The sequence below is a fragment of the Podarcis cretensis genome, assembly GCF_951804945.1.
Source record: "Podarcis cretensis genome assembly, chromosome: 5".
Lineage (NCBI taxonomy): Eukaryota > Metazoa > Chordata > Lepidosauria > Squamata > Lacertidae > Podarcis > Podarcis cretensis.
Window position 1 is genome coordinate 54,176,455 of NC_137174.1, and position 23,930 is coordinate 54,200,384.

General features: G+C 45.8%; 1 long non-coding RNA gene across 1 annotated transcript in view; it reads right to left on the bottom strand.

Moving 5' to 3' along the window:
* Window positions 1-1,166: 1,166 nt before the first annotated feature.
* Window positions 1,167-23,930, bottom strand: part of LOC307216160 — a 34,209-nt gene continuing 11,445 nt past the window's right edge. Inside the window, exon 3 of the long non-coding RNA XR_013838961.1 lies at window positions 1,167-1,669. This is a non-coding gene — a long non-coding RNA (uncharacterized lncRNA). The remainder of the gene's footprint in view (window positions 1,670-23,930) is intronic.

Here is a 23,930-nt window from a genome sequence, read left to right on the forward strand (position 1 = left end):
AACTATCGTGGGCACCATGAAATACCCATTCTACAGGAGAAAAACTGGCATTGCTCATACTACCCCTCCAAGCAACAGGCAAAAGATCCAAAACAAAAGAGACAACTAAAAAATCAGGTAATGCAAAATACTCCCTAACCATACAAAAGAAAAAGTGAGCAATCTTTCCTCCCAAATAACCTGGAAAAGGTTAGGCTGCTTGGATGCTTGCATTCCGCTTCATGACCAGCCCAGCACCTGCCACAATTAAGAAGTAGCACCTCAAAAACATTTTAATTACAAATGGGAGGGCCAGTGGGCCTTAGTAGACACAGGGGATTGGGGAGAGTCAGAGGGAGTTGTGGTGTGCGCATGGGTACCATGTTGGGTTAGGGTTACAGTGTGCTAAAGGGGAGGGTTTTCTGCTTTTTTCAGTGTCGTTTATGGGAGACCTCAAAATTCCAACACCCATCAGGTATTGCATTATTTATAGCACAACCCTATCTACTTGAATTCAATAGTATCTGTTTCCATGTAAGTGTGTTTAAGGACTGCACCCTTACAACACAACCCTATAGTCCTAGTAAGTTCAAGGGAGCTTACTCCCAAGTAGGTGGGTACTGATTTACAGCCTTAGGTGACAGTACCTGTCAGTAAGCCCCATCAAACTTAATGGGCCTTACTTTTGAATTGCCATGCATAGGATTGTACTGTCACTGTTATAAACCTAAGTGTTATTGCAGCCATGAACACAAATTAGACCTAGTAATTCATCTGGACGCAGGTGGCACTGTGGGTTAAAGCCTCAGCGCCTAGGACTTGCCGATTGAAAGGTCGGCGGTTCGAATCCCTGCGGCGGGGTGCGCTCCCGCTGCTCGGTCCCAGCGCCTGCCAACCTAGCAGTTTGAAAGCACCTCCGGGTGCAAGTAGATAAATAGGGACCGCTTACCAGCGGGAAGGTAAACGGCGTTTCCGTGTGCGGCTCTGGCTCACCAGAGCAGCGATGTCACGCTGGCCACGTGACCCGGAAGTGTCTCCGGACAGCGCTGGCCCCTGGCCTCTTAAGTGAGATGGGCGCACAACCCCAGAGTCTGTCAAGACTGGCCCGTACGGGCAGGGGTACCTTTACCTTTTACCTAATTCATCTTTTAAGAATGGCACAAATGTATGTGAAGGGAATCTAGATCATATTACATATAAACAGTTTACATTAACCTTCTGTGAATGTTTGTTGAGATTAAATATAACCACTCAATTTTAATTCAAATGGATTAATTCTTTTTAATCCCATTAAGTACCGTAACTGTCCCAACGGGTGGGGGAAGAGTTTATTGATGGTTGATCTTCAAATGCACAAATAATATGCTTTTGGGACATTAAAATAGCACTAATAGGTTAGCAATAAATTTTCTTTCCAATAGGGGTGATTAGAAACTTCAGGGATAAGAAGCCATTAATGTGCTTGACATAAAGGATGAGAACCCACCCTAATAAAAGTCTCATATTGACAGCTCAGCTTATAAATCTTACAGGAGGTGGAAACAGCCCTGCTTCTGTGTGTAGCACTTTCCACAAAGGCATTTGTGGCAGCTCTATGCATCCTGCTATTAAGCACTATTTTTGGCTAACAGCTTTCTCCGGACTCTTTGCCAGGACTCCTTGTAAATAACTCTCCCTCTGTAATGGATTTCTGCAAAACAAAAAAGAGGAGAGAGAGAAAAAAAAAGAGATTAAATAAATGGCACACTTTCAAGAATGGGGCTCAATGTGAGCAAAGTTTCACCAAAGTCCAGGTTTCAATCCTATTTTAAGTTTCAGAAAACGGCAGATTTCAGCAGCTGTATGATCATGTATAAATAGGAGCATCTATGAACGTGTACATGAACACCTCTGAAGCTTCATTTCTAAGTACTAGTATCTCCTATTTGGGATTTTAGACTGTAGGGCAAGGGTGGGCCATCCAAACTTCTGTATCATTCCTGACCATTGTACATTATTCCAGGCTGACCAGACCAGGGGTCGGCAAGCTGTAGCCCATGGGCCACAAGTGGCCCACGGGGGTTATTTAAACAGCCCATGAGCCACCCCCGACCTCAGCCACCCACTCGGCCAGTCCCCGTGCGCTGTGCTAAACCAGCACAGTGCGGAGTGGGGACTCGCTTCTGCCGTGCCGGAAATTGCATCTACTCATGCTCAGACGCAATCTGGCCCACGGAGCGATATCCGTGGGAGTGAACTGGCCCAGGCAAGGTAAACCTTGCCAACCTCTGGACCAGACTATCACTTCCATAATCTAATACATCATCAACATCATAATCATCACTGCAGTTACAATGTGTGAGGTGCAGTACTGCTGCCACACTGCCCTGCTGCATCCCTCAGCCCAGTGCTCCATCTACTCCTGCTGCCACCCTGTCTCATCTGTCTCTTGGTAAATGGAAGCCCCACTGCAGTCAGAAGGCCAGTCCAGGAGTGATGACTAATCTTACACACCACAACTGTTGGAAGATTCAGGCAGTGGCAGAGCAAGCCGATCGGGCACCTGGGGTGGCACACGTGCCCTGTGCCGAGAGGGGTCAGCTGCCCGCGGGGCAGGGTGAGCTCCATGGGGCCTCTGAGGAGTCCGCCTGCCTCCTCCCACTCAGCCACCCTACAGCTGAGGGTGTGATGGCCTGGGAATCCGATTCAGAGGCTGAACCGGAGGAATCCCAGCCTGCAAAGGAGTCCCCACCTCCAGGGCCGACTGAACTGGGGCAGGGCCTTGATTCTGAAGCGCCTGCACCTGTGCCGGATCCTCAGGAGCAGGAACCAGGTGAATCCACTCTGGCTCCAGAGGTGGTTGAGGACTCAGTACCTACAGGTGAGTCTCCCCCTGGGCCCAGTAACCCTTCAGCCTCTCCTGAACTGCAGAGGCTCAGGGCAGAGAGGCGGAGGGAACTGGTTTCTCCCAGGAAGAGTGCTTGCCTTAAGGCCAGGAGAGGCAGGTCTCCTGGGGGCCGGGGCCGCCCCTGGCCTCAGAGAAGATAAAGGCCAGTCAGCCCGGTCCCAGGTTGTGGGAGCAACGTCGTTGATGAGCTGTTTCGGCCAGCATCCAGTCCTGTTTCCCTCAGAGTTCCTGTCCTTGCCCGGCTTCCCTCTGTGGACCCCGCTTCGCCCGAGGAGGACTGTCTGCCGACCCTCAACTCAGGTCCTGGACCTCACCCCACGGTAACCTCCCCCCCCTGGACCAGCACAGAGGGGGAGGTGGCGGGTGGACCGTTTGGGGCAGTGCGGAGCCTGCGGGCACCCAAGCCACCGCGTCACTCCCAGGAGAGACGCGTGGCTCGGGTGCCCTGCAGGCCCCACGGTGAGTATCACCCGGCATTTTGTCACCTTCCTCCACCCCCGGATTCAGGACAGACAAAATAAAGGACTTCAAATCGTGCTGCAAAAAGAGGCAATGTTCAAAGTTCAAAGTTTCCAGCTTTGAGTACCAAAGTAGCTCCTGCCTAATCACTGTCTGCTTCTACCAGTCTAGCAACAAATTTCTAGAATTCCTACCCATTTTTTCCACAATCCAGAAAGAAACACCCCGAATTGTAAAGTTTTTTCCTCAGTTATGAAATATGTGTATTCTGATGTGAGACGTAGTGTAGTCTTGTTTCTGAAGTTATTACATTATAATAGAATCGACACCCCAAAAAAAGAGGAAGGAAGGCTTAAATTGTCAGTAGTTTATTTCATGGCACTGCAGGCTTTAGAAGCCTCTAAATAAAATTACAGTACTTCTGGCAAAATTGCAATATTTGCAGAGAAATATTATCTTTCTTGCTTAATTAAAAGATTCTCACAGCTCCCTGGTTTGAAAACTGTTCGGTGAAATTTTGGAGTGGAACTGCTTGCAGAATTGGAGGGAGGAGACGAAGAACAGAATTCATATGTTCTCTATTGTTCTTTTAACAGGATGCTGATGTGCTAGTTATTCGGCATGCAGACAGTAGAAAGACCTGGTTCACAATAAAGCCATACTTTGGCTGGGATGTCAGATGCAATGAGGGCCATGACAGAGCCATTAAGCTAAATGTATGATGCTCAGCAGATAAATTGCTCACTGCTTTCTCTGACATGAAGTGAGACATTCTCCATTACTTCTGAGCACTTGTGCCACTGTATAGAAAGGAATATGATGCCGTGTGTCATCCGGCAATATGACATAGGACACTGCTATCTACCGACTTTTTCACCCCTCAGAAAAATACTTGTGATGCGTGTGGTTACGTTAGACTTTGAGAAGGCTTGGGTGCCTTGCTGCTTTGCATTGATTTTACATCTCAGAGCAGAATAATCAGGCTGTTGAAGTGAAGCTGGATGCCAGATTCTGAAATATTCATCCTTAGCATACTCTTGCAGTCTCTTGACAATGGATTCCAGGTTCAAGGGAGGTTCATATTGGATATTAGAAGCTTGCCCTTTCCTAATAATTCTGAAAAGAACATATATGCATGTTGGGTGAGATTGTCCTAAAATCAAATTGTTTGGTAAATGAGTGTGACAACTGATAGGACCAAGATCAGGCCCACCAGAAGAACCACAAATGATTTTGTTGAAATATATTCAAGAGATAACAAAAAACCAGAAGAAAGACCATAATTTTTATTTTGTATTTACTGACATATGCGGTGAAACTTTGGAAGGTCCCTGTGATGAAATTTTAGCTGAAAAAGCTCTGAAAACTACCACTAATGGTGAAACGAGAAGAAAAATAAAATGCAATCCATTCAGGGAGCAATTCTATGCACAAGAAGCTGGCATAAAACAAGCCAGTATAAGTTTATGTCTGCTTAAGTTACCCTAGATTCAAACCCTGTTTAGCAGTGGAGCTGCTGCTACAATGCCTATTCTGGGTGTGGGAAAACAAGCCTTTAAAATAGTGCTGTATGTTGGGTTGCTAGGTCTCATGATGGGCTTAGGTTCCAGTCTACACCCCCCAATCTGATTCTATCCCTGCCACACCCTGGAACAACCCTTTTGGGGGACTTAAATTTGCCTCAACTTAGCCAACTTTGGGTGAGCTGGCTAAATCCTCCTTGAGTCGGGATGGGCAAGTTACAATGGTGTACCTTCTGCTAAGCCGAGGTTGGGGACTTAATGTTGGCTGAGCCCAACTGAGCTGGGAATCAGCTAGCTGAGCCAGCAATCTGCTGCACCCTAAACTGGTCAACCTGACATAACTTGTCATAGCATTGCTCCCCATAATGCCTGTGACTCTTTTTTTTAAAAAAAATTAGAACTAAAAAGACAGAATTTCTGTTCTATATGAATTGTAAGGTGGGGTAAATTTTGCACTGTAAAATTTGCCTATTTATTACCTTTTGTTTTTCTAAAATGATTTTAAAAAACTTCAAAGAGAGTGATTATCTTTACCAAATAAATTAACCAAAGGATTAGCTCAGAAGGTAATCTGTCCGCACCATTGTCAGGGCTCTATTAAGCCTCCCAAATCTTTGCAAACACCTAGCCAGTGTGGTGTAGTGGTTAAGAGTGGTGGTCTTGTAATCTGGTGAACTGGGTTCGTGTCCCCACTCCTCCACATGCGGCTGCTGGGTGACCTTGGGCCAGTCACACTTCTCTGAAGTCTCTCAGCCTCACTCACCTCACAGAGTGTTTGTTGTGGGGGAGGAAGGGAAAGGAGATTGTGAGCCGCTTTGAGACTCTTTAGGGTAGTGATAAAGCGGGATATCAAATCCAAACAGTTCATGCCAAAAAAGGGGATGGTGGCATTGTCAGTTACTCCTCAACAAGAAGGGTCACAGGCAGCTTATTATGTACAATTAGATCCAGAACAGACCTGTTATTCACAAATATCCTTTACCTCTTGGTTCCCACAGTAACCATGATGTATCTGCCTTTAGTCAGCAGCAGAAAAGGCTGTTTTCACAATTAATGAAGGTATTTCAAGGTAAATGCATACCTTAAACATTTTAATCATAAACACTTTATAGTAAAACAGAGATGGCTGACTTTAGTCTATGTATTGTATAGCTAATGTATTTGACAGTATTGCAGAAGAGGTAATATAGGCAGGTACAGTTTCTCAAAGTGCTGCCCTTGCCTCCCCCAACCTAATGCCCTCAAAATGTTTTGGACTATAACTCTCATCAGCCCCAATCAATATTGTTAACTGTTTTGCTCTGTTAACTTGAATCTCTTTTACCTGTGATTTCACTGCACCTCCAGATTCCAATTCTCTTCCTATCGTCCTTCCTTTTTTTATTTTTTGCTGAGGCAAGCAACAAAAGTCAACAGATAACAAATGAACAGAAAGGCTCTCACTCACCCAGAAATTCACAAGCTCAGGACATTTGAGATGTAAATAGGTTGTGCAACACAACTGCAACAGGTTGGAAAAACTGGTGCCGACATTATGGCATGCCCTTGAATTTAGGGAGAGAAATAATGATGCAGAACAGAGCCAGTGTGGTGTTGTGGTTAGAATGTTGGTCTAGCAGCTGGGAGACCAGAGTTCAAATCCCCAGACAGACATGAAGCACACTGGGTGAACTTGGGCCAGTCACTGTTGAGGTTTTTAATATTGTGCATTTGGATGCAATAGGATGAATAAAAACTGACTCTTCTTGAAATAAAAACGGTCCAGTCGAAAAACATGGTTCAAAACCTTTAGTAGCAGAATTTGCTTCAAAATAAAGTTACATCCAGATAGTTGCATAATATCATGTGCTTATCCCAGCACAAGGAAAACATCTTAAAAATATGAAATATATTCATCCAGAGCTAGAATTGAAGTCCTGCCTCTCCCAAACAGCTTGCATTTTAGCTTGAAACCTCAAGCTGGAGAGAGAGATTAGCAGTCCTTCCTCTTTGGTGACTTTGGAACAAAGAGCTCACTCATACAAAATGGAAGCCTCCCGATTAACATATGTGCAGAGCTGTAATAAAATCCTTTCTCGTGTGATTTAAGTTAAACACCTCGTGGGAAGAGCCAGCAGAGATACAGTCTTACCAACTTGTTAGGCACTCTGCAACCCTAGTTTAGCTTCCGTTGAAGTTTCCATAACATGCTTAACAATATACATGCGGAGTTATTTTCCATTTCAGTGTGTAATTAATCAATTATACTTAATGTTCATTGCCTCTCAGACTAACCTAACAAACATGGTTGTTGTGGGGATTAAATTAGGAAGCGCAGAACCATGTATGCCATCTGGAGCTCCTTGGAGAAAAATGTGGGCTATGAATAAGATGAATGAATCAACAAATAAATACAGTGTAAGGTGGTTGATGGTCCTGTGTAGGCTAGGTCGCAAACAATCAATGCAGGGACAGCAAATAGGCATGGAACTGTTGTCAACCTGCTGCATGTAGGCCTTGTGTTCTGGAGGCCTAGGACTCAAGGTGTTAACATTTCCTCCCCTAAAGACACTGTATTCCAATGACTGTTTAAATTCATTTGCACTTTATTGAGTGATGGTGCTGTGATTAAAAGCTGAGGTGTACATCGGCTAATTATATTGTTGGTTTTAGTCCAATGATGACTTAAACCTGAGCTTATTAACAGTGTTTATTGGATTGCCAAGTCAAGCATTTATTAGAATAAACAGCAATTTCCCTTAATTTTCCTGAAACCTTTGGGTGGTTACAGTAATATGGTGAAAAGTAATAAAGACTTCAGAGCATTAAATAAAATATCAGAAGATTTGGTTGCTCATTAAAGCAGAACTAATCTGCTTTAAAAATAGAAGGATTTCCTATTGCTCACTGAGGATGCTTAAGAAAATAAGCTCTTGTTTCTGACAGAGGCGAAGCAGAAATCAACCTATTCAGTTGGTGGGAACTCGCTGGCACTGCTGGGTTTTGCATGTGGATAATTATAAACCTGAAAATCCAAATAAAATTTAGGGTGCTTTTTTGGGGAGGGGGACTGTGAGTTAGAAGAAATCAGTACTTTTATTCAGTTTCCCATTGATGACGACAAGATCCACAGGGAACACTCCTGGGTTTGGTTTCTTTGGTTGAGAAAGCACAGGAGACTTAACACATCTTTTAAATATTTGCATTATTTACAAATATTTGCATTAAATACTCAACTAGAGCATAAGTGGAGGCACAGAGGCACCCCAACAAGGGAGCACACCAGATCCACAGAGAAAGATATTCTGAATCCCCAAGGTCCCTTCAGTGGTCTCTCTATGTCTCTCTCTCACACTCACACACAATTTGAGTGTTATGTTCCTCATGTGATTAGAATCTCATGCGGGAGAGAGTGAGGCTATGCTTACTACTCTGTCCTTTCCCTCATGTTCCCATCCCCAGGCCCTCTCATCTTCCAAATGTTAGAAGGAAATGTCTGAAGTGGGCTAGCTGCTCTACAAATGTAGGCTCCCTCTCTGATATATAATTCTGGGCTACAGGGTTGTAAAGCATGTAGTAAGCCTGTGTATGCAGAGTGGACTCCTTCACACAGAGCATCTCTGGTGCATGGAAGGTGGCAGGCGGGACTGAGTGACAGGGATGTGATGGATGGGACTGAGCACCAGCTACATGACTCAGCTGGACAAGTGAGTGCGGCTTGACATCCTGTGTCATGAGCCCTGTTGTGAAGCCTTGAATGCTCAGATAGGATTTTTGTCTCTTCCCATTTGCCAACTCTTGCTTTTTTCACACACAACTTATATCTACCTGTATTTGAGTTGGGGGTGTCACCTTCTCTGATGACTCTTTGATGCAAATGCCCCCACTTATCAAGAAGTGACCTGGTATTCATTAGCTCCCGCCTCCTTCCCTCCCTCCCTCCCTCCCTCCCTCTCTCTCTCTCTCTCTCTCTCTCTCTCTCTCTGTGTGTGTGTGTATACAGTAGTACCTCAGTTTTTGAACATCTCCATCGATGAACATTTTGGTTTTTGAATGCTGTAAACCCGGAAGTAAATGCTTTGGTTTTTGAACACACCTTGGAAGTCAAACATGCCATGTGGCTTTCACTGAGTGCAAGATCCTGAGGTCTAGCTGTTGGCTATTGAGTTTTCAGTTTTCAAACGTTTCAGAACTCGAATGGTATTCTGGAATGGATTACATTCGAAAACTGAGGTCCCCCCCCTCTCTCTGTGTGTAATATTTCTAACCTGCCCTTCCTCACAAAGTGCTCAGGGCACTTACTAAAATACAACATTTTAGCAACACAGCAATACAAATAAACAGATCCAGGGTAGAAGATAGACAAGCTAGATAGAGCAGCATATGGCTCATGAAAATTCACAGAAAACGAGTTACCAAATGTCTGGTTAAGCAAATATATTTTAAATTGGCACTGAAAACTCATCAGTGTCAGTGCCAACAAAATATGTAAGGGGAATGTATTTCCTGATGGGGCACTATTGTGGAGAAGACCCTTTCATGGGCAGCCGTATAGAAGATGTCATGGCCATGTGTCACTGCTAACCTGGCCTCCCCTGCTGATCTTAAACCATGAGCAGGTTGGTATGGGAGGAGGCACCCCTTTAAGTATTTAGGTTCTAAGCTGCTTAGAGCTTTGTACACCATCACAAGGACTTTCATTCTTGTGTGGTAGCACACAGGCAAGCCAATGCAGCTCCTTGAGAACTGGTGTCATATGTTCCTGATCAGGAGCTGCTCACAGGCTAACTTCTGAAATATCATCAATGACAGCCCTGCACAGAGAACAGCACAGACATCTGTCAGGTGGTTTAGCAGTGCACAGAGCACTGTGGCAAGGCTATCGTTGTGGAGAAAGGGTTGTAAGTGGTGAACCAGCTCAAAGCCACCTGTGCCTCCAATGATGATGATGATGATTCAAGAGATGTGCCTCCAAGCTACAAACCTGCAACCCCATCAATAATGGGTAGCCCAAATTACAGACCTTCGGACCACCCACCCAAAGAGCTTCTGTCTTGTCAGGATTCAGCCTCAATCTCACTTAACTCCATCCAGGCTGTGGATCACCTTCAGCTTTTATTTCCATTTCCATTTATGGGGATGGCAATGTCCTCTACAGCGGTGGCAGAGCTCTTGTACCTTCAACAACCACATAACAGTTGGCAGCTCAAGAGACAAAGATTTTCCCATCACTGGCATCTATTTGCTGCAAGAAGCCTACCCTGCTGTCGGTCTGTCTCGCTCCTGTTAAAGGTGCAGGAGGGTCCCTGGCTCAACTTCACACCTACGCATCTATTATTAGACACATGTCAAAGGGAACTAGGGAAGGGATTAACATCCTTTTCATACCTGAGTTTGTTTAACTGGCAGGCAGCAGCATGAGCAGAGGGAACAGGAAAGTCTTTGAAAGATCAGAGATCCTATATATTTTAGATGAACCTGTATGTGTGACATTTACAATGACAGGTTTAATAGAAGCCAAATGAATTGCTCCATGGGAAGACTCTGCTTTGATATAACACAAGGAGGCTCCTTTTTTGTTGCAAGAAATTGCAAAAGGGATGGAGTGTGTCAGCTGAAAGTTGAGAAGGATTGAAATGGGACTACATCACGGTGTCTGAAAATGGATCTTTTCATTATAGGTTGCAACAATAAGGAATTTTCAAATGAAGAAACGATTCATGAATAGAAAGGAAAGCACTCGGTGTTAGATAAGAGCAAACACACACACACACACACACAGACACACAGACCCTTTTGTCACCCTTTGATTCCTCTCTCCCCTAACTGTGACAAAGAAAAGGTCATGCTGGAGATATGGAGATTATTTTGGCAATGAAACAAGGTTTGTAGAGATACATATCTGACAAGAACTGGAAAACCATCCACGCAGAAATGACAATATTAATCACTGGGAAAGGGGCAAAAGGGAGGGAAATGGAAGAAAGAGCATGCACTCTTACACGTGCATGGGGAATGCAAGGCAATAACTTCAAAGGGCAGCACGGTGATGTTCACAGCATCAAGTTTTGTCCAGGAAATTCATTCTTTTTAATCCAGAACTCGAAAGTAGCTCTTCAGAATGAAGATGCAGAATGACGGCTGGCTTGGAATCCCTTTCTCTGTATCTCTAAAGGAGTTTGGAGTTGGAGGGGTCATTAGATTCACCACTGTCTTCTAAATCATAAAGCTCAATGGGAAGAAATAGTTTTGCAAACACACCAGAAAGAAGACTTGAGGACAAGATTATGGGAAACAGGTTGTATTGATTAAAGATAACAAATTGGAGGATCTGCAAACCAACTTCACTGAACCACTTTAACCAAATCAAATACATCTGAACTGGTGAATTGTTATAAATGAGGGGATTCTATTGCTGCCATCGCCTGGGCATGTTTACAGTCACACGTTGTGGTCACGCAGCAAAGTATGGCAAGAACACTCTCTCCTGGGAGGGTGGGGGCAAAAAGAAGGAAGAGTGTGAGGCTTAATAAGAAGAATAGTAATAATAGTAATAGTAATAGTAGTAATATTAATAGTAATAATAGCATCAGAAGTAAACAAGAGACACTACTGGATACTGTTAGCATATCCCATTCTGGGGACCGCTAGTTAGCCATGGGCAAAAGCAGCTAGGTGGAAAAATGAACATCAATTTTACCTTTATCCCGTAAGCTAGAATCTATATAGTTGCACACTGGATACTCTGGGAACCACAGTTCTGTGAAGGTGAATAGGGATTCCTAACAAATTTCCCAGGACTTTTCTGCAGCTTTAGCTTCTCAAATCTGGTGGTGCCAGCAATGAAGCCAAGAGATTGAACCCAACATAAAACTTTTAATGCATATATGTTAGGGTTGTGAGAAAGTGAAATCTGGACACTAAGGGTGTCAAAGTTGTTTTTTTTTGCAAAACTGCAAAAAGAATAGCTGTTTTTGAACTATTTGGAACTAATATTTACAAAAAGGGGCACTGCCAACATGGCTTGCCATACATCCAGATTTCCCCAGACATTTAGCCGGTTTCTGCCAGGACACTGCTTTCAACTACAGTATTCAGGATAGGTCTGGGAATTTCCAGACATATGGCAACCTGAATATATGTAAAAGTGCCCAGGGTGATGGGGCAGTCCTGTGGAGTCATGCTGCAGACACCAGGGTTGCCGGATTGTGTGGGGATGTGGCAGGATGGTGAGAAGGTCAGGCACATCAGTGGAGCCAATGCAGTGCTCTGCCCGTGCACTTGCACTGCCCCAAACATGCCACCACTCTGCGTCTGCTCCATCTGGGCAAGTGGCAAATCTGGAATGTGCCTCTGCAGCACTGGCCCACTTTCTCAGCTGTTTCTGAATATATGCTCAAAGTCTTATTAGTCACTTTCTGATGTTTGATGATGGCAAAGGATAAAGGGTAGGGCCTGCTCCTCTGATCCCACGCCACCTCTATATCCTATGCGCTTTCAATGAACACCTTGATAAATATTGAAATGCATCTCACACCCATCCCATCCTGTGTCCCACCCCCTTTGTCTATTGATTTTGTGAAAAACTTTTAATTAAACAGTTGATCATAAAAACACTCGGAAAAAAAGAGGTGCTAGTAATATAAATCAGTAGAAAAAAAGAATATATATATATATATATATATATATATATATATATATATATATACACACTGTGAATATTATATGTATCTTTGTTCCTGCTGCAGCTCTGAAAGGTACCAGCAATACTATAAAACTTGAAAGAGTTCTGGTTATAAAATCATCCACATCACCTTTTGACCTCTGCCAGGCTGGAAGCTACTATAAACACCCTGTGGAGACAATCACATGTGGAACATACTGGTACTTACATTCCTTTTCTTGGCCCTGCCAGTTGCAAGAAAACTATTCCAGTAATGAAAGGTGGATTGGGAAGAGGCTTAACAATGATGAGATTCCCCAGAAGAACAATAACCTCTCTAATTCATGCAGTTTTCTTTTCCACTTCTGGAGGATTTGCTAGGGAAGGAATTTAATATTTTCCTTAGATAAATGGACTAATATTTAATAAAAGCAAATCCAGGTGGCAATGTCAGAAAAAATAAGGAATTCACATGGAGTCTGATCATATTGGAACAAAGCAGCTAAAATGAAAGTTGTTAACTCAAGGATTTATTTTTTTTAAAGGGTCATCAACTTCAGAAATGTTTTTTTTCTTGACATCTCATATCTGATGGCCTTGAGGCTTTCTAAGAAATTCTGTACTTTGCCCAGCATCTGACCATTCCTATCTCCTCTTCCTTTTGTGTTCAGGTTTCAAAAGATTGAGAGACAGTCCTACCAACAGCTAGATCAGAGAGAAACCATGTTGTCAGTCTGGATAGCTCAGTTGGTGAGATTGTGGTGCTGATAAGACCAAGGTTGCAGGTTCAATCCCCGTATGGGACAGCTGCATATTCCTGCCTCGCAGGGGGTTATACTAGATGATTCTCATGACCCCTTCCAACTATACAGTTCTATGATTCTATTACAATTCTATGTCCTTGGTGTACCTGTGCCACTGCCTGCTTGTGTAACAGTGAAAATGTCCCTTCTGCAGAACCGGTGGTATCTCTGGTATCACAACAAAACAGCCCAAAGAAAGAGCGAGAGAGTGTGAGGACACTGTTAATGTGCATAGCAACCAGCCATTGTGCACATGCACCAGAGCTCATGGAGAATGTGGACATAATCTTTCCATGAAGAGGGAGCTATGCACTCTGCCCCCCCCCCAATCTACATAAATTTCAACAGGCTTTGGGAAATGTGTATATATTGACTGAGGTTTCTGTATTCTCCAGCTGTCATGGATAATCTCCAACAGGTCTTGGGAAATGACTGGGAAAGGTGCACAATTCCCTCTTTGGGAAAGGATTATGTCCACATTCTCCACGAGGTCTGTTGTATGTGCACAATGGCTGGTTGTTTCTCATTGCTTGGTAACAAACAGGACTGTGTGGACTGACTTGATCATCAATGGCTCATTCAGCCATGCAAGAATCAAAATGGCTGTTTGATGATGCTGTAATTACACACTGATCATGCAGATATGAACAGGCCCTTCATATCTGGGTCTTCAAGGGCCTTTTCGGTGGCTGCTACCAGATTTTGGAACTCCCTTTCAAGAGAAGCTAGATTGGCTCCCTCCTTGTTGTCCTTCCACCAGCAGATGAAAACTGTTTTATTCTGATAGACTTTTGGGAACTGACTGTTTTTTAAGGCAAGCGCTTTCACTATCTGTATTTTAATAGATTTATTTATATATTGTTTTAATTCTATTATAGTTTAATAACTTTTAAACTATTTTCTTTTATATGTTTTTAGCTTTCTGTATTTTATCTGTGCTATTTTAATTTGTGTATGCTGCTTTGAGTTCTGTCTGAAAAAAAGACAGGTTGTTGTTGCTGTTGTTAATAATAATAATGTATCCGATAACCCTGCATGGTTGTTTGCCTCAGCCTTTGAACAGAGACATTCGCGGACTAGTTACATCTGTCTTAGCAGGGCAAGGCCCAGCATTGCCTTCACTTTCTATCTTTTAAACAAAAATGAAATCTAGATCAGATCAATAAATCATCTTCTCTGCTTTCAACCCTCTGTATGACAACTTATCATGTTTCTAAGTGTGAACTTGACCAGTTCTTTGTCATTTGTCTTGTGTGTCCTGTTGTAGTTTGGCTCAAGGGTGAATATTTGCTGATGATGGATGTGACTATTCCTGACTGTATTTGCAGAGATGTTATTAACCTATATTCTTCTTAATATTCCATAATAAATACATTATTCATATATTGTTGCAATAGACTTGCCAGCTAGATGGCCTGTGAGAGGCTGTTAGTGGGGAGTTCAGCTTAAAGACGACTGCTCACGTACAACTCAAGTCTATATAAGTTTACTCAGAAGTTAGTCTCACAAAGGTCACATCAGCACCACACATTTGAAGCACTCACACACCACAGTAACCGCCATGGCTTCTCCCAGAGAAACCTGGGGATTGTAGTTTGTTAAGGGTACTCGGAATTATAGCTCTGTGACAGGTCTCCAAATTAACAAATGACAGTTCCTAAGATTCTGTGCATAGTTGTCAACTTTCCCCTTTTCTTGCGAGGAATCCTATTCGGAACAAGGTCAATTCTGTATCCAGGGCAGCTGTTTATCAGCTCCATCTGGTACGTAGGCTGAGACCCTACCTGCCCACAGACTGTCGCGCCAGAGTGGTGCATGCTTTGGTTATCTCTCGCTTGGACTATTGCAATGTGCTCTATGTGGGGCTACCTTTGAAGGTGACCCGGAAACTACAACTAATCCAGAATGTGGCAGCTAGACTGGTGACTGGGAGCAGCTGCTGAGATCATATAACACCAGTCTTGAAAGACCTACACTGGCTCCCAGTACGTTTCTGAGCAGAATTCAAAGTGTTGGTCTGACCTTTAAAGCCCTAAATGGCCTTGGTCCAGTATACCTGAAGGAGCGTCTCCACCCCCATCGTTCTGCCCGGACACTGAGATCCAGTGTCGAGGGCCTTCTGGTGGTTCCCTCGCTGCAAGAAGCCAAGTTACAGGGAACCAGGCAGAGGGCCTTCTCGGTAGTGGCACCCGCCCTGTGGAACGCCCTCCCATCAGATGTCAAAGAGACAAACAACTACCAGACTTTTAGAAGACATCTGAAGGCAGCCTTGTTTAGGGAAGCTTTTAACGTTTAATAGGTTTTGTATTTTAGTATTCTGTTGGAAGCTGCCCAGAGTGGCTGGGGAAACTCAACCAGATGGGCGGGGTATAAATAAATTATTATTATTATTATTATTATTATTATTATTATTATTATTATTATTGAATTTCCCTTTAAAAAGCGGGGAACGTTGACAGCTATGATTCTGTGACTGTTAAGGTGCTATAAAATATCTGGTGCGAATGTGACCTAAGTTTAACACACATCCTAGCAAGCTTGAGCTGAATATCACCTCCCTAAATCCCCTCCCCCGTGTACTTAATCATGATTCTGGTATAAATATTCATGCAATTTTGTTCTTCTATTGTGTGGTGCTGGAAGATAAGAAGGGTCAGCTGGTTGCTTCGGCAACAGAGGGATTCTCCCTTTTTCATTATCCTGTGCTACTGGAAGATAGAGAAATGGATGGGCTTCATAGGGATGTACCCCTGCCCACTCAAATATTGTTGAGGCAGAGTGAGGCGGCTACTATGAAAGGGTAGCAGATTGTTAGCTCCCATCCAGGATGCTAGCAGCTGGTGGGATGTTCGATCCCAGGTGCCAGAATAACTTGGCTAGCCTTGGGTATTATGTATGGGGAAGCATCATTTGTTTTGTTTTTCTTCAACAGCAAACAGTCTTGGGCTGGGGTGGCCCTGTTTATAGCACTGCAAATGGCTCTGTTTCAGCTCAGACCTCTTTTCCTTGTAATTTTGCTAAGGACAACAGCCATGCAAGCTGGATTCTATGTGTGACTTCCATCACTGCATCCTGTGATGGAACAATGTGCTTTGTTAAAGAAGTACTGTACCTCCTTTTGTTTGGCCAGAATCTCCCACCATTTAGCTTCACTGGATGACCCCAGGGTCTATTAATAATAAGAGAGGGAGCAAAACATTTTCCTCCACATCGTGCATAGTCTGAACATGAGTCTGATTATTAGGAGGTTCTAAAAATGCTGCTCATATATACTTATGAGTCAATCAGATTTATTGCAGTGGTTTTCCTGAAAAAACCCCCAAAACCCTCTTGAGAATTGAAGTTAACTGATGGAGCTGAGTACCACCAGCAGAACTCTTTCGCATAAATCTACGCTTCTCAGCGTTCTTGAGAGAAACCATAACTGTGCTCAGTGGGCACCTTTCCTTTGCAGAGTTTATTAATATTCATATTTCTAGGACGCTTTTCAGCTGGTGGGCCTTCAAAGCAACTAACAAAGTTAAAGGCAATAAAGCATGAAGAAGCAGCAAGCACAATGCAGCAGGAAACCATTCTGTAAAATACAAGAAGTGTGACAGAAAGCTAAGTGTGACAGAAAGACCAACAGGACAGTAGTCTTTTTTCAGCATGCCAGAAAGCATAAAGTATTGGAACCACAGGAAGGGGGAATTTCTTCATCTATGGGTGTTTGAGGTTCACAGCAGAAGCAAGTGGTATCTGGTGAAGTGACACCATGGCTGGCAAGGGCCCATCAAGGTAGGATGAATCCAACCAGAAATTTCCTTATTTGGAGAGCAGAGGAAAAATGGGGCTTTGCTTTCCTGTTGGCTGAAGCACTTTCCTGCTAAGGAAGCTTTAGGAAGATGTCTCACTAGGCTGCATTATGGTTGAGTCCACCTTCACAGAGGAGTCAGCCAGAAAGCCAGAGTGATTTTGCAGACTTTGCTCACATTCACACCCTACATTTAAAACACATTCAATTCACATTTAAACTACGTACATTACTTCCCCCAAAGAATACTGGCAACTGTAGTTTCCCCTCACAGAGCTACCATTCCAGCACCTTCAGCAAATTACAGTTCCCGGGATTTGTGAGGCTGGGAAATGGGGTACTGCCACCTCACTGAAACCTGGAAACTCTAGTAGCTGCAATTCATAATACCCTTATCAAACTATAGTTCCCAGAATTCTTTGGGAAGGATGTCCTTTAAATATGCTTTAAAGGAACGGTGTGTACGCAGCCTAAGTGTCCACAGGATTGCAACCTTCATAAGTAATTTCTGCCAGCTGTGAAAGTGTGTGAAATTCAAAAAATGCCCTCACAGGCACTACAGAAATGATCCCTGATAACTCCCAGTACGAATTAATCCCACCATAGCCAGTGCTATGACTACAGCCAAAAGCAGAGAAGGCCTTAAGATATGCAGGGAAGATGAGACTTTTAAACACCCCGGCAGTAGTAATTGCGTGGACAAGTGGAGTCCCCAGATCCCGAGTGGTCCCCCCCGTCATGTGGAATGACGACTCTAGACAACATGCTATGGGATTAAATTGGCCACAACTTTATTAAATTTCAAATGTGGGTAGACCTTGGCTCAGGCATTGGGCGTTCTCCCTCCCTAGTCCCCAGCCGGGGACCTAGGGAGCATCAGGGTTATCCATTGTGTGCGGGGGGGATGGGCCGGCTCTGGAGAACATATGTTCAAGCAGAGATAGCCGCCCCCGTTACGCCGCCGCAGGGGAGAGCACTGACGACCTTTCGGCGTACGGCCAAAGCCTCCCTTCAAAAACCCCTTTAACGGGGAACCCTGGTATCGCCGCCGCAATGAGGAAGATGGACTAAAGGATTCCGCCCAAGGCCTGATACCGCCAAAGTTGTGACGTTTTGCTACGGGAAAGGTGAAACCTGCCAATGCAGGGAAATTCCTTTCCGGCCCTTTAACAGCGACCTTATCGTAGCAGCGCCCGCATACCTGCGGAGACAGGTTAACCTGCAAAACCTATGAAGAAAAGTTAACCTGCAAAAGAAGACATTAACTGAGGGTGGGTAGGGTGGGAGAAGCTCTGGAGCCAAGTGAGGATTACCAATTGAGATCCACCCTCTATTGTGTGGGCAGGTAATCCCTCCCCTTACCTGGCCTGGTTTCCCTGGCAACGCTTCCCCCAGGTGGGATTGGACAACTCACTGGGGTAGGCGGGGACCTCCAGGTATCCCACCTGAGGGAAGGCAAAGCCTATGCTGATGGGGCCACTCCAGATCCAGGGCTGCACGCGTCCACACAAAAGGCGCCCCCCGTTTTAAGTGGGGAGCGGTCATTGCGTGGACAGGCGGAGTCCCCAGATCCCGAGTGGTCCCCCCCGTCATGTGGAATGACGACTCTAGACAACGTGCTATGGGATTAAATTGGCCACAACTTTATTAAATTTCAAATGTGGGTAGACCTTGGCTCAGGCATTGGGCGTTCTCCCTCCCTAGTCCCCAGCCAGGGACCTAGGGAGCATCAGGGTTATCCATTGTGTGTGTGGGGGATGGGCCGGCTCTGGAGAACATATGTTCAAGCAGAGATAGCCGCCCCCGTTACGCCGCCGCAGGGGAGAGCACTGACGACCTTTCGGCGTACGGCCAAAGCCTCCCTTCAAAAACCCCTTTAACGGGGAACCCTGGTATCGCCGCCGCAAAGAGGAAGATGGACTAAAGGATTCCGCCCAAGGCCTGATACCGCCACCCGAGACCGCAAAGATTGCGGTCTCGCCGCCAAGACTACCTACATCTGAAAATTCCCTTTGCCATCCTCCAACCAGTCAATCAGGCCATGCCTGATGTCGCTCAGCCAACGCTCGTTACCACGGTCCGATAGGTGCACGCCATTGGGCCGAAATAGCTCCTTCAGACCAGAAAATCATGAAGTTGGGGTGAGCGGCATGTACGCTTTCCAGGTCCGCGATCGCTGTTTTGATCAGAATTATGCTTTTTTGCACGACCAAGTCATTTTCGCCAAGGTGGAGCACAACCGCGTTTGGCGGATGGCGGAACGCAAGTTCGTGACGCAACCGAGGGAGCAGGGCATCCCATCTCATTCCACGTTGGCCGAACCAGGAAATGGAGATCTTTGGCTGCAGACCCAGATGTTCTCCACCTGGACCAGTAGTGGCATGGATGGCCGCCCAATGCACTATGCTGTGGCCGAAGATCCACACATGTTTGGGGGTTGAGCCTGAAAGAAAGGATTATATGGTATCTGTCAGTGTCTGCTGGTTGTTTCGAATATAGCCTTTGAAGGCAGCTGAACGCCACCGCCCCATTGTTTTTATGTGTTCTGCCGGGAGGCCGCTCGCAGCTGCCGAGGTTGCTGCACCAATACGAAATGAATGCCCGGAGAATTGTGCCGGGTCGCCTCCACAAGCATGGATGGCCTTACGCAATATTGAGACAAATTGGCAACGGGTCATGGGGCGGCCTGATGCATGAATGAGGAGGGGGCCTGGTCCCGGAGGACGTACCTTCAGGAATTTGCGTGTGTCCGTGACAGGGCATGGTCCAGTGTGTGGGGAGGAGGCTAGACTTAGCATGGAACCCCTACCTAGTTGATCGGTTTTGGAGGCTTGGATTTTGACTTGTATCATGTGTCTGTCAAGGTTGATATCAGCCAGAGACAAGCCCCTGCGATGAGGTGACAATGTGCCCCCTATGCACTCCCCGATACGGAGTGCACCAAAGAAGGCCAGGGAGAAGGCTGCCCTGAAGAGCCTGACCTCATAGTTGAACCAGCAAATACTGGGGAGCGCATCCCAGATCAGCTGGAGGATTTCTATGGTTACTGGCCTCCTCTTATCTGGAATGGGCGGGTGGGAGCGACGCCACCCTGCAATAAGCTTCCTTACGTGGAAAGTGTTACAGGGGTCTGGGAGCCAAAAACAGTTGCTTAAGTAGGGGATAGCGGCCTTGTGCAGGCTGATGGTTTTGAGGGCCATGCCCCTACGCTTTAGGTGAACCAAATATTTTAGAACATCAGACTCCTTAGCTGTACGCCTGCGATGTAAGCCAAACTTATCTCTGAACCCCTCGAATTGGGACCATGCTCTGGTGTAGGACCGCAGCGTTGATGGTGCAAGGGCGCTCAGAACTCCTGCTGTCACTTCTCCCGTCCAATTTCCCAGAGGTCCTCCGGAAAGGCTTCTGGGAGTTGATTGGCCTCGGGTGCTAGGTCGCGAAAGCGCTCCATCTGAAAGCGAGACAGGGCATCTGCAATGTCGTTATTGAGGCCTGGGATGAACCGCGCAGAAAAGGAGATGTTACTTTTCAGACATTCCAGCACGAAGAGACGGAGCACGCGAATTACCCTGTTGGATTTTGCGGATTGCTTCGCAATGATTCTTACCACCGCCTGGTTGTCCGACCAGAAGCACACCCTGGTGTCCTTGAGGAGGTGCCCCCAAACACAGAGAGCCACTAGGATTGGGAAGAACTCAAGGAAAGTTAAATCATGTGTAATGCCCTCCTCATGCCAAGATGTCGGCCAAGGCTGCGCGCACCAGTGACCCCTGAAGTAGACGCCGAAGCCAAAGCGACCAGAGGCGTCAGAGTGCACCTGTAGCTGTTCCTTAGGCAGCAGCCAATCTTGCCAGAAGGACACCCCATTGTAACTTTCCAGGAAGGTCAGCCATATTTTGAGGTCTTCCCTTATGGAGTGGGTGACCCTGATGTGGTGATGGGGGGCAACACCGCCAGCCGTGAGACGGGCTAGGCGTGTGCAAAAGGCGCGACCGGGCGAGATAACCCTGCATGCAAAGTTGAGGTTTCCTAAGAGTGTCTGGACCTGACGCAACGTGGTCTTTTTCTGGGCCATCATGTTAGTTATCAATTCCCTCAACATGGCGAGTTTGGCCAGGGGCAGGCGAGAGGTTTGGCTGACAGAATCCAGTTCAATACCCAGATATGAGATGACGGTGGTTGGACCTTTGGTCTTGTCCGCTGCCAACGGGATGCCCAATTCAGCTGCCAGCTGAATGAAGCATGCCAGCGCCCTAGCGCACGCGTCTGAGCCCGCTGGCTGGACGAAAAAGTAGTCATCTAGGTAATGGGTAATGCGGTGGGACCCTGACCTGCGTTTCATGGCCCATTCCACGAATGTGCTGAAGGTTTCAAATGCAGCGCATGCGATGGAACAGCCCATGGGCATAGCTTTGTCAAAGTACCATTGGTCCTGGAATTTGAAACCTAGCAACCAAAAGTCCCTGGGGTGGACTGGTAACAGACGGAAGGCTGATTCGATGTCACATTTTGCCATGAGCGCGCCCGGGCCACACTCCCTAACCAGCCTGATTGCCTGATCAAGAGATGCATATTTGACTGAGCATTGTTCTTGGGGAATGGCATCATTTACTGACCCACCCTTTGGGTAAGAAAGGTTATGTATTAATCGAAACTCGCCTGGGGCCTTCTTAGGTACAATACCTAGTGGAGACACTATGAGGTTAGGAAATGGAGGTTCTGTGAAGGGACCTGCCACTCGCCCCAGCAAGCGTTCTTTGGTAATCTTCTCGGCAATGTGTGGCATATCTCGGACAGACTTTTGGTTGGGGGGATTGGTGCATGAGGGGGTGCCTACCACTGGGATGCGGAAGCCTTCCTTAAAGCCCTCCTCAATGTATTTTGCTGCCTCTTTATTGGGGTACTGGTGTAACAAAGGCAGCATTGCTGATAGAGATATGGGTGAGGGGGCTAGGGAAAGGAGAGCACTATTTGCGGGCATTGTTTTTGCTTTGCTGAGCGCCAGAGGAGCCTGAAGAGGCTCCGGCCTCTCTTTTGTCTTGAGATGTGCCTGCGCCTGATCCGCGGGAGCCTCGAAAAAGCTTCTTCCCCCGAAAACATTTCATGGTGGGGTGAGATCCACTACAGCGCTCGCATTCATGAGCAAATCGACATTTTTCTCTGAAGCAGGAGCCGTTGTTATACTCCCAGCAAGATCTCTTGGGGGCCTTGGATTGATATTTGGACTGCTTCACATTGTCGGGCCCTTTCTTGAAGAGCGGCGACACCAACTCAGACCACACGTCATCATCTTTGATATCCCATCTAACTGTGTCGTCCACTGCCGCCCGTTCCCTGAATGCCTGGTCATAGGCGAGTGCCGCCTCCCCCCCAGACATGGCTTCAGCCTTTAGGATGATGAGTAGGTAGTTGGTCAGGTGCCAACCCCTGTCAGGGTAACTAGCGACTATAATACCCATGTAAGTGGTGTATGCAGTGAGCCAATTACGAAAGGTACGCTCAACACTCACTTTTTTATCTTTTTTCCTCTGCTCGGCGGATTTAGATTTTAGGGCTGTCGAAGCGGCAGGGGATAGCAGATCAAACAAATCCACGAACTCCCCATTAAGGATGCGTTCCTGCAACTTCTCGCGCAGGCGAATGCCTGGGGGCTGGTCGGTTCTTTTGTGGTTGGATTTCCTAATTCTACCTCTGGAGTCAAGCCAAGTGAGGATTACCAATTGAGATCCACCCTCTATTGTGTGGGCAGGTAATCCCTCCCCTTACCTGGCCTGGTTTCCCTGGCAACGCTTCCCCCAGGTGGGATTGGACAACTCACTGGGGTAGGCGGGGACCTCCAGGTATCCCACCTGAGGGAAGGCAAAGCCTATGCTGATGGGGCCACTCCAGATCCAGGGCTGCACGCGTCCACGCAAAAGGCGCCCCCCGTTTTAAGTGGGGAGCGGTCATTGTTAATCTGTGTGATATGTGAAGAATCGAGATAAAAATGATTTGAGGTTTGAAGCTCTGCAGGTGGACAATTAATGAGCTGTTAATTGGCTGAGAAAAGAGACCAGCAGTGAGGTTCTTATCCTAACCAGGAAGATTTTCGAACAAAGATATAAAGCTAAGGTGGAGTTTCATTATTATCGGGGGCTGTAATCTAGCCAGCACGCTGCTGAGCTTTTCCGCTTTCTTTCTACAGTCGGGAGCTGAAGCGCAATCATAGCCTCGCTTCATGATGTCTTTTGTCAAGACGCTGGTCTTTTTTTATTCCCCTGAATGTCCAAGCTTCACTCTTTCAACAGGTCTCTTACTTGCTACACAGGCAGTAATTGATTATGTTGGAGGCTGGCAGGAGCTCTTGGATGCCACTCCACTGCTCATTAATTCTGTAATGCAGACAAACGGATGCAGTCTTTTCTGTCCAAGGCCACTCCTTCCTTTCCCCCAAGGGGCAGGCAGTGTGTGCTGCAATGTGGCTTGCAGAGTCTTTTCGACCTTGGATTTAGAGACAGTCAACCAGAATGTATTACAGTACACGTACAACATGGATATCTTGATGTCCAAAGCTAGAGCATCTTACAATCTAAAGAGTGGAGCTGAGAGGTCACCCTGCTTTTGGTGATTACTTTCTGTAGCGATAGCACTCCCAGCATGGCCCAGTGCAAAATACACTGTACCAATGACTGTTCTAAAGCCATTTATTTGTAATATCTTTGCCTAAAATGCTAAGAAAAAATGGGAAAGTAATGCCAAAATGATGCCTTTTCTGGAAGCTATCATGATTAAGGTTCTCAGGCAGCGACCCAGAAATGAAATCTGTAATAACTTTATAGTAGGAAAAGGATAAGCAATTACATCT